The sequence below is a fragment of the Sinocyclocheilus anshuiensis genome, unplaced genomic scaffold, assembly GCF_001515605.1.
Source record: "Sinocyclocheilus anshuiensis isolate Anshui unplaced genomic scaffold, SAMN03320099.WGS_v1.1 scaffold396, whole genome shotgun sequence".
In the NCBI taxonomy this organism is placed as follows: Eukaryota; Metazoa; Chordata; class Actinopteri; order Cypriniformes; family Cyprinidae; genus Sinocyclocheilus; species Sinocyclocheilus anshuiensis.
Genome location: NW_015558623.1, coordinates 1,551,019 through 1,562,532, shown reverse-complemented (window position 1 = coordinate 1,562,532; position 11,514 = coordinate 1,551,019). Strand labels below are relative to the sequence as shown.

Genomic DNA, 11,514 nt, shown 5'->3' with positions numbered 1-11,514 from the left:
TTTAAATAGTATTTACAGAGGTATATTATGTCACACTTCACACTTCTCTATTAAGTTTCGTCTGTGTGTGAAGATGCTGCGCAGCGCAAATGAATGTGAATGAATGCTCCGAAGTTAAGTAAACTTCAATGGATTACTCCTGCTCAGGGAGTAGGGAGCAAAGAACACTATGTAGGGTAGCATGTCAATCAGAACACAGTTCATGCACGTAGCTCACTTCTAACGAGCTGGTTATCTGAATCGGGTGTGTTAACTAAGAGAGATATGTAGGGCGCGAGGACTGGAATTGGGAATCGCTGGGCTACATCATGTGTCATTCACCGGTGAGAAAACTTTATAGTACAGTTAGTAAAAGTACTACAATACCAGGAATGAAGATCGGGTTGTTGATGCTTGTCTGCCATTCTTGCTCTGTCTGCACAGCGTGCGTGAACGCGCTGATGACGTATCCTGTCTGCGCGAACAGGGTGCGCAGAGGTATGCAAATACTTATGTTGACAGGCAGGTAGGAAAGCCAATTAAAACGCTCAGACCGAGCGTTTTGATTGGATGAACATTTCTTGGTCCTACGCCTTCCACAGAATATATAAATACAGATAAATACATTTAGACCACTTAACTTAATGATTGCTATCGGGATGTGAAGAGACTTTCAACCAGCATAACAAAAAATGTTTCTGAAGACAATCACCTATTGCACCTTTCAACTAAAATTGTTATTTTAAAATGTAATAATTCACAATATTACTCTATTCTTGATCAAATAAATACAGCCTTGTTGAACATAGACTTACTTTAGAGACTTATTTTAAAAACGTTTTAAAAAATCTTACCTACTCCAAACTTTTAAACGGTTGTGTAAATGACTACAACAAAAACTGAGAAAAATAATACTCTGTATATGTGAAACCTAAGTTACGTTGGTAGCACAAACCACAGTGTGCAAGTCCAAATATCAGCTCAGTTTCTTTTTTGTAAGGTTGTTCGCATGATCTTTTAAAGAAATGGCTTTTCTTTCCTGTGCTGAGGTATTTCCTATTTACACAGGAAGTTGGGGGCGGAACATAACGAAACAATCCTTTTTTAAAATGGCCAATAGTTTTTAAAAGTTTGCTTTGTCTACTTTTAGGAGTACATTGGTATATGGATGACCACAAAGCCAACAAATATGGACAAAATCCACAAAACTCAAAAACTAGTCAGGCAACAGGCATCACACCTAAAGTCACATAAAACGCAATTCTGACCAGACTGTTCACATACTGAAAAATCAGATATCCGTTCATTATTTTACAGTTCAGATATCACTAATAAAGGAAACAAAAAAATATTTGGGCCATATTTAGCCATGGTGTGAACACAACTCAAAGGTCTTATTAAACAGTCAACAGACCTGCACGGTTCAATTATTAAATGTCATATTCTGCACAAGTGTGCAAGCCTACAGTCTAAGGCATCACAATCAAGACATTAAAAAAATTAGGTAGAAAAGCTCTGAAAGGTGTCGACTAATGTAATTAATGGAATGTATTAAAGTAACGCGGTGCGCCTTAGAATCTTTTCTAACCTAAATAATTAGTCAATATTGAAAAGGTTAAATTCAACAGCAAGGAAAGCTTTCATGTCCTCATGTGGAGTCATAAATGTAGTCCTCTCATTAGTCATAACCCATCTGCAACAAAAAGTGCTTTTAAAGAAAGTGGTAAACCATGTGCAAGACGTTTAAACGAAGACCCTTTTCAACAACTCTTGTCATAGCTGCCTTGCAGGCCACTTTAAAACCGGACCCTGCAAAGTACACTTTAATGGACAAGCTTGAATCCACCTGCTTTCGCTTTCTGTTATGGTCATAAATCTGAATAACTAAATAATAACCTGCACTTAAACATATTTGGAATGCTTTTCAAATCGGATTGCCAAAAGTTTGGACTTTCATAAGTGCAAAATTTCCGTAAAACGCCCCGAAAAATCAATATTCAAGAGGAAATAATCATACATTTTGGGTTCATTTGCATGCAATGTGAAAGATTAATGCATTAAAACTCATCTAAAAGTTTGTCAGAAGAGTGTGTTGTTTTGTTTGTTATGTTTAATTCATGTTGCTAACATGGAGCCGAGCCAATGTCACGATATTGACTTTCAAATCTGTGATCTCTGAACTAACGTGAAATTGTGTAGTTGGAAAATGACAAGAGATTGATTTCCATAAGTCTCATAAGCACAACTGACTATGTAAATAGGGCTGATTTCTTTATGGGGGTGGGGGAAAATAGCTTGGCACTCCATTTACATTATCAAATGACACAATTTACATTTATGGTTTCCATTTACTATCAATCTGTAACGTACACAGTTTTGCAAGCGGGCGTAACTGTTAGAAGCACTTCTCTAAAACATTGCCTGGCCGGGCTGGTAGGAATACAGACTTTGTAGGAGCTCCATTAAACTCACAATGCAATACACTACATGCAAAAACATTATTCACATCCAACATTGATGACAGAGTTGAGACATTTAGAAATACCCTAAATATATGTGGGTTAATGTTTGTTGAGCACCTGTTGAGTTTGTTTGAGAGTCAATATGCTAATAAGCACTAATATGGCATGTCATGTGCCGCTAAGGGTTGCTTTTTATGACTGAAGGTTATGAATATATATGAATGTTTACTGTAAACAACAGGATCCGAACACGGACTGGCACTGTGACGTGGGCAGTGTCATGGTTTGTTTGTAGTGTTTACACATCACACAGGAAGTGAAGGCCACAAGAAACATGGATCAAAAACGATTATTGAGGTACACTAGTCAAACTGTGTACAGTATTAGAATTCAGATTAGCTTGAACGAATCATATGAACATGCTGATAACATGCTGAAAGCCATCTAAACTGAGCAAATTCCAACAGATGTGTTTTGAAATTGTCTGGACAATTACTTCACACTTACAAATAAAGGAATGTCATTGCATTAGACACAAATTAATATTAAACCAAGTGCTAATGATTTTAAACAAGCAAATTAATTAATTCATAATTAAACCAAGTGGCATTTACTGTATTTAAAAAATAAATAAATAAACAATGTGGAATTTATTCTAAATAAATAAATATTAAACAAAATAAAATTTATTCTAAATAAATAAATATGCAACCACGTGGAATTTGTTATAAATAAATAAACCAAGAGTCAATTGTTTTAAATAAATAAACAAACAAACAAACCACATGGCATTTGCTTTAAACAAATAAATAAAACATTTAACCAAGTGTAATTTAAATAAATAAATATACAATTCATAAAAATTGTTTGTTGGGCTTTAAATGATAAACAACAGAATTGCTGTTTACAGACTAAAAAGAGTAAACTACCACATGATGAATGGATAACAAACAAGGTAACCTGAGGTGAACGGACTTTATATATCCACTAAAAATGACTTTGGGACCAATTGGTTAAAAGTAATTATAAGAATGGCTTAAAAAATGCAGTTTTGAGAAATGGTCTAGCATCATTTGCTTGCAAATTCCACTTGGTTTAATATTTAGTTATCTATTGCAAAGAAATTCATTCAAAGTCTGGCTAGTGTCCAAATGCTCTTTTAGGCACACACATACACAGTTAAAACTGTAAGACGTACCGTTCAGCATCCACAGGGCTGGACCACTGCACTCTCCTGCCTGCAGGACAGACAGCAGGTAGAAAGATTGGTGGAAGAGAAGGCAGACAGAAAGGAGAGAAGGACAAACAGGGAAAAACATCAGTGAGAAATGAGGAAATCTACTGAAACTTTGAATCATCAGAGACTGGTGCTCCACATCCAGTTCCCAAAAATACTGATGTGGATTTTGCGCTAATTATCCAGCCGATATTGTGATAGCTTTATCTCCAGACAAATCAAATGGAGTTTTCTTTTCAGAGAAGAACAAGGTAACGAGGGAGGGCACACGGAGAGAGGTCACTTTGAAACAATTGTTCATTACCCGCTTCCGTCAAGTTTATTTTCACTCCGCATTTAAATAATCTCGCGATACATTTTTAGCATCTTAAAAGGGCAAAATTCCCTTGATTAAACAAATAATAGCACATTCAAGAAAACTGTAATTGGGTTCAAATTGATTCGAGCGGATGCTCTAATTGCATTTAAACACTCTTCCTCCCTAACCCTGGATTCACAGCTTCTTAATTACTAGCCCTTTCCACGCAAATCCCTCCGGCGGAGAGGTGGAAAAATAAAAATAGTTTGAGTTTTAAAGCACATTGTTAAACTGACCTATAAACTTTTTTATTCAATATAAATGAAGGCCCAGTGGAGGCAGGGAGGGTGAGGTGTTGAGGGAGCGCTACTAAACTCAGATTAGCCCAATCCCCCCCAGACTCCAATCCTGTCACTCATCTTCACCGACTTTCTCCCTCCCGTCCATCCCTCGCCTTTTTGCCGCTGAGGGGAGGGAGAGGCAGAAATGTGTTTCCTGAGAGAGGTGGAAAAGGCACATCCTGATTAGAAGAACGACGGCCCAGTTGGCCAGCGCGCCCGCTGCTGGTGTCTTTCTTGCAGAGGCAGCAAAAGTTGCGCGTGCCAACTCAAACAGGGCTTTCTTTCACACTGGGGGCCGGCGTGTGTGTGTGTGTGTGTGTGTGTGCGCGCGCCTGCGGTGGCCTTCCTGAGGGCGCGCTGCAGCTGGAGCTCTCTGAATAAAGGTAACGGGCGAAAAGTCAACGCTACTGTAAACTCTCCACCCTCCCCCCATCTTTCACCAGGACATTCCGAATCAAAAGAAGAAGCAACCCCACCTAAAAACACGCGCATTTTTTTTTTTCCCTGCAAAGCCTTCCCACGAATTACAAAGGAAAAGTTTGCAAAGAGAGCAAGCGCTCACTTTATTCCAGGACCTGTGATCGTGCCAAACAAAATGCCAGGAGAGAAAGTGACATTCAGTGCTGGCTAAAAAAAAAAAACAGCAGTTTGAAAGTGATTAGACTCTTTATTTCATTGTTCTGAGCCTGACACCAGAAAGGAAACCAGAACAATCCATTCAACCATGTTTTCCTTTTTTTCCTCCCTCTTTCTTGCTCTCTGAATTTAGAAACACTAATTAGTTTTGCTCTCATAAACCCAACCTGAAAATGGCCAATTAGATAGTGTGAAGTAAGAGACGTGCTGAAGAAACAAGTGCTTGAAGGGAGAAAAGAAAAAAAGGACTAAAAACCTCATCATCCTTCAATTACAGCTTCACATGCACCGCAATGAAAGAGAAGAATAACATTTCACACTTTCCGTGCAGAACATATGTTGGTTTGGCGTTCAGTCGTTTCATGGGAAAAGGCTACATGGACGTACTGCAACATAATGGTGTTATGTAAATGAAACACGATAATGCTTCATCTGTATTGGTTGTTATTCGAGTCTCTTGGGATGTATTGAGGTCACCACGCTAACCGAACCACCTGGCTAACCACAGCAGCAGGTGGGCTTTAGCGTAGCGACCAACCTGACCAACGCATTCCCCTAAACCACCTGCATTAATCTGATATAGCAATTTCCCGTTTCAAGGGTACCTTCGTGCAAATGACACAAAAAAGTCTGCTTTTGTTTTCCAAAAGGGTCTGTTTTGGTTTTCGTGCCAGATGGCTTATTTTCATACAGAGGACGTCATAAAACATTAATGATAAACTTAAAAATTGTCTTCAGGAATTTTTGGGGCCGGTCCCCTGTGTTGACCAGGGTGAGTCTTTCATCAGTGTCAGAGCGAAGACTGATGGCCTGTCAAAAGAAAAGCCCTCCTCCATTTCTGGCCGGCTCCTGGGTTGGGCAACGCGGCTAAAAAAAGGGGTCTGGGCGAAGCGGCGCTCTGCGCTTTTTGCCGGGAATGAATTCTCAGATGCCGGGGTCGCTGCCAACGTCCTTGCAGCCAACGGCTGAGAGGGCAGCAGAGTTCATGCTAACTGCAGCTTGGACCTGCGCTGAACATCTGCTCATGAATGAGTCGGCCGCCTACTAAAAAAGTACGAGGGCCTGCTGATGAAAAATTCAACGCTCTCTTTCTCCTGGCACGCTTGTTTTGCGTCTATTCTCCTGAGCCCGACCCTGCAGAATCATATTAAGAGAATCTGCGAGCGTGCCGCAGAGTTTATCTGGAAGAACAACTGGTGCTGAAAAGGGATCTGCTGCTTCAGGAGAGCTCAGGGACTTTCGCACAAAGATCTGCCATCACGTACACCATTTGTCCTTGAAGGAGGAAAAAAAAGGGTTAAACATTCAAGTAATATGCTGGGAAAGGTGGAGAGTTTTTTTTTTTTTTTGCTTGAGTAACAGTAAAGCCTTTTGCTGGTTTTCAATATTTAATCTCAATATTTATGTATTTGCTCAAAAACTGCTTAAAATGGTGATGTTATTCACAATTGTCTCCTGCAGAGCATTAACCAATAATTGATGTTCGATTTGATTCAATATAATAGATAAATGAAGCAGAGACCCCGCTGAACCATCTTAGTCTTATTGCTCTCATAATCAAAAGCTACGAGACAAACATTGTAAAAATCAGTCATACATCCTTCTGGAAACTGAATGGCCAAACACACAGCACATTAAAATCACTCTGATATTTACAATGTATCATTATTTACATCATTGCTATAAGGCTGCTCAGTACATGGGTGGTTGCTTACTGTCCCAAGTCAAAAAGCCCATATTTGTTGATATTCTAATCTCTCAATGTTGCAAAAGAACCAAAGAGATATAAGAATGGCTGACTTTAAAGACAAACTGCTCTGCCACTCCATCACAGTGCCCTCTCCCCGACACTGCAATTTCCAGGTACAGATAATCATAGTTTCCACTTTACTTCTAAAGTCCAGCTAAATATTTGATTCACATAAATCCACCAAACCATTATACCTACAGGGTCAGAGGTTTTCTTTGGAAACATAGCACTGTGAGTAATAGCAGGAGTTTAAGGAAGTGGTCAAACTGAAATAACTGATTACCTCACATTCAGCAATTTCGCTTCTGTCTCTGGCCAGGATAGGTTCAGCTCAGTGAGCCATAAACATCTTGTTTGTGTACAGTGCGCCACAGTAAAACAAAAAAATGCGGAACGGAGGCTACAACATTTGGTTTCCATGTTCGCAGATAGTTCAATGTGCAGTGGAACCTTTTAGAGGCATCAGCAAAAAACTGGGGAAGCATTAAAATAGGTATTACATGGCATTTGTTTCCGATTGGAACGTTCCAACTTCCTTGAGAGACTGAAGAACAGAAATTGCAACATTTGTCATAGAGTAATGCTAGTCGTGCCTTTAATATGCAAAAAGGCTGGCTTTTTTGAGCACAGCTGCGATTTTTGTCACAATGCACCTTTAGATAAGTTTCCATCAAAAAGCCCCTTCTCAAAAAAGAAGGTGGCACTGCATTGGTCTAACGTTTATTTGATATTTAGCCCATTTGCTGCTAGACAAAACTACATTCTCCAAAGTAGATTTTTTACATTTTTCTAAATAAAACTGCAGTGATTGCCCAAGCAAAACTAGCTACAATACAAAAGAGTTTCTGAGAGGTTGTCAGGCTACTGTTAAAGGAATTCTTAAAGAAATTCAGTCATAATTTACTCACTTTTCTGTCTTACAAACCTGTATAACTTTCTTTATTCTGTGAAACACAAAAAAATGTTTTAAAAACAGCTTATTTTGTGTTCTGCAGAAGGAAAAAAAATAACATACAAGTTTTCAACTTCTCAGACAACAATATGGCTTGCTACAGCTTTCAAAAAGATTTTGATAAAAACAACAGGCATGCAAATTCAATATTATTGCGTTACTAAAAGTCAGCACTGAGGTAAACGTTCAATAAGCCATCCTATCAGATCTATAACTGTGTTTTATCTTTTTAATACATCTAAATGTGTCAGTAGTAGGGCGTGAGAGAGAGGGAAAAATTGGTAAATATGACTGGTTAAATTTAATGCAAACATTGTTGACACATAATGTAATTTAAGTTGGGTAGTGGGAATGAAAGCCCAGCAGGGGTATTAATACCCTCCTAATGAGAATCCTCGCTCACTGTAGACCTTGCTGAGATAGCCATAATGCATGGCTTTTCTTGTTTAATAAAATAATTGTTACAGTTATTAAAGATGAATCTCATCAGAGGCAGGATGACAAAATAATTCATTACCAAACGCATGGCTTTAAATAGCTGCAAATTAAATTTCCCACAGAAAATATGCCTGTAGATGAATGGGATCGTTATTTCATAAATATTGGATTCAGTGTGCCCTTGGAAGACAAAAAAACCCACACATCTGAACATCAATTATAAAAGTTCACTTCAAAATGCGGTTAATAAATGACTCTAAAACCACAAATAATTCTTACCGCATATGTTAATTTGACAAAGAAAAAAAGGCAGCATTGTGGATCGAGTTTAAAGGTCCAGGTCGGCACGAACTACAGCTTGATAATGCAGTGCTTAATACAGATACCGCCAACGTATAATTACTCCGATTATTTAGAGTTCCTGCTGTTTACTAAAGGCACAGAAACTTCCCAGCAAGCACTTGGCATCTCCTGTCCTCCCTCTCACACACACAAACACACTCACACACAGCAGGATGTAAAGAGGAAAGCTTTATTAAGATCCTGCAGCCATAAGAGAGCAGGGTGACTAACCGGCTGCATTAGCGTCTAAAAGCCAAAGTTATTTAAACCTAATAAAACACTAATACATTGTTTGAGTGGAAGTTACAGTGAAGTTATCTCCACCTTAATAACATCACGGCCAGCCTGATGTTGTTTAGATCAATAAAGCCCATTACAAGAACAGGCCTCAACATAGATAACAGGGCTCAAGCGCAGTGATGTAACACTCTATGGCATCTCAAAGAAGAAAGGAACCTTCTATTAAATAAAGAGGCCAATGGAAGGCCAATCATAAGGCATGGCAATCTGATAAGAGGCGGGTGTGAGTGTTTTTAATACGTGCTGCGTTTGAATACACTGGGATGGTGGTTTGTGGCAGCCGTGTAGATGGTAAAGTTACACGTGAGGTGGTATCTGTTAAGATTACGACCCTTCTTGGCCCCACCACACCTTCTTCATCTTATTGTGTCGGATACTCTCTGTCTAAGCTTGAACTACCACAATATTATTAGACAGACACTTCAGTCTCACTAAGCTTTGCATTTTACCAAACTCTGTTCAGTTTGCAAAAATATAGATCGCCCATAATTTATAAGATATTAGAATGGTTCCTATTAAAAAGACTGCCATCCTAAAAAAAATTCTGTCATCATTTACTCACCCTCATGTCATTCCAGACCTGAGCGACTTTCTGTCTTCTGTGGAACATAAAAGAAGATATTTTGAGAAGTGTCTCAGAATTTTTTTTCATCCATACAATGGCAGTCAATGGTAATGGTTTGGTGACCAACATTCTACAGGGATTTTTTTTTTTTTGAGTGAACTATCCCTTTAATGTTGGAGGTGTCGCCTAGTAGTATCGTACAAGTTTGGGACGTATATGGGGATGCTATCTTAAAAAATAAATATTATAAAAAAAAACTGAATATGGTTATTATACATAAACACAAATTCGAAAAACACAATAATAAAAATATATATCTAAATATAGTTTTACAATAAATATTCTATATTGTATAATATAACTTTTTTCTTGTATTATTTATATGATAAGTACACCTTTTGTAAATGTTTTTTCTCAAATTTTAAACACATTAGCTCTATAGTCATTTCAGAATATTGAGTTAATTCAACTTCAGTTTTAACCAATAGCTTGGGTTTCGGGGAAGGTCTACCTGTTTGGCTGACCAATAGAAGATGAGGGGGAGTGGTCTGCCAATCTGTTTGGAAACAATCTTTTTTTTTTTTTGCAGTTACATTTGGTGCTGCTAGTGACATGGAAATTACACACAGCAGTTATAGGTACATTTTTGGAAGCCTGTTTCTGCCGCAAAGTATAAAAATAAAAAGGTAATTGTAAAATATAGCTGAAAATAAGAAATTATGTTCGATAGAAATAAAAGATTAAAAAAAGAAATTCAGAAAGTCACATTGTAAGATACAAAGTCACAAGAGGGATACATTAAGTCACAATTACATGAAATAAAGTCTTTAAAAAATTTTTTTTTTTACAAACTTTATATATGATTATATAATATAATATGATTATATGACTATATGATTCAGCTTAAATCAGCCGTAAATGTTAATGAGACAAACTGAGTTGAAATCAATTCAGAGATGTCAATATGTGACATGAAATGATTACTCATAGTTATACTGCATGTGAGTGTTTGCACGAGGGCCTATTTTCTGCGCTAGTCCACCAGGTGATGCTCTGACATCTTACTGTAATGTATGACTCCTGACGTGATAGCCATTATAACACTCTAATGCACTTACACGACAGATACACAAATATTCCAACACACATAAAAAAACAAGTAAATTCCTTTGTACAACACACAACATACCAAAATATCTCTCATTCAGACAGTGCGGTAATGGGCAATAACGTTATCATCGCAGGAATGACAAAACAATGACATTCACCTTGCACAATATTGCACAAACAGTCCGGGGCAGAACAACCTGTCTATACAAAGAAAACCATAGAATCTACTTTTTTTTGTTTTGTTTACCCAATTCTGTTTCTCAAGCTTGACTCCAGACAGCCTTTCAGAAAACTGTTTCAGTCTGGTCAACAGACAGGAAGTGATGAAAAGCATAAATAGTTTTGAAAGGGAGAGCGAGAGAATGCGTGTGTATGTGAGGGTTCATAACAGTGTGTTATTTCTGGTGAGAGATGCAAACACAGGCCTGAGGATTGCAGGTCTGACAGACAAAACCACAGGAAAGACTGCTGTGATGTTACCTCTCACACCACACGCTCTGTGATAAGAAGAAAGAAAAAAGGAAAAAAGATCTGTAACATGGGGTTGAAAAGTCCCTTCATGGGGGTTTCACAGCTGTGTGTTTTAGAAGAAGGGGCCCGTCAGCACACCGCGCAAGCAATAAACACGTTGCGTGATCTCAGTGTAAGGTCTATGCTATGTGACTGTTTTCAGTCTATCTTCGTAAACTCTGAACATCACACATCTTGTTTTTTGTTTGTTGACATCTAACATACTGTATCTAACATACATGTTAAATACAAGCTAAAAACTTTTGTTAGCGCATTAAACATTAAATGATATCTATAACACTAGCTAAACAAAATCTTCCACAGTTTTTTTGATGTACCTGGGCTAATTTCAAAGAGTAAAACCACACTCTAAAAAACATCCTGTTAAATTAACTGTTAAAGCTGGCAGCTGTGTTCGTCAGAAATTCAACATTAAAAATACAGAGACAATGTTTCAATGGCATATTAGTGGCTGTATATTTTAGAACTTAAAACTAAACATTTCATTAAGTGATATAAATGTTAAAATAATCTATCAGAGTTCACTGAAAGTGGCCCCTCCATAAAAATGGCAATACTCTTATATAGCTGGCG

At 37.9% G+C, this 11,514-nt stretch overlaps 1 protein-coding gene and 1 long non-coding RNA gene across 9 annotated transcripts in view; one reads left to right on the top strand and one right to left on the bottom strand.

Moving 5' to 3' along the window:
• Positions 1-11,514, bottom strand: part of LOC107680700 (forkhead box protein P1-B-like) — a 220,939-nt gene that overhangs the window by 158,176 nt on the left and 51,249 nt on the right. For 4 of the 8 annotated variants that reach the window (XM_016476714.1, XM_016476713.1, XM_016476722.1 and 1 more), the window contains one exon: positions 3,640-3,679. The exons of 3 other annotated variants lie outside the window; for them this stretch is intronic. The gene's annotated coding sequence lies outside the window, so the exon portion shown is untranslated. Of the gene's footprint in view, positions 1-3,639; positions 3,680-9,297; positions 9,317-11,514 lie in introns of those variants that run through there. One more of the 8 variants, XM_016476719.1, reaches the window with a different exon arrangement.
• Positions 1-11,514, top strand: part of LOC107680701 (uncharacterized) — a 36,177-nt gene that overhangs the window by 20,958 nt on the left and 3,705 nt on the right. The window lies entirely within an intron of this gene.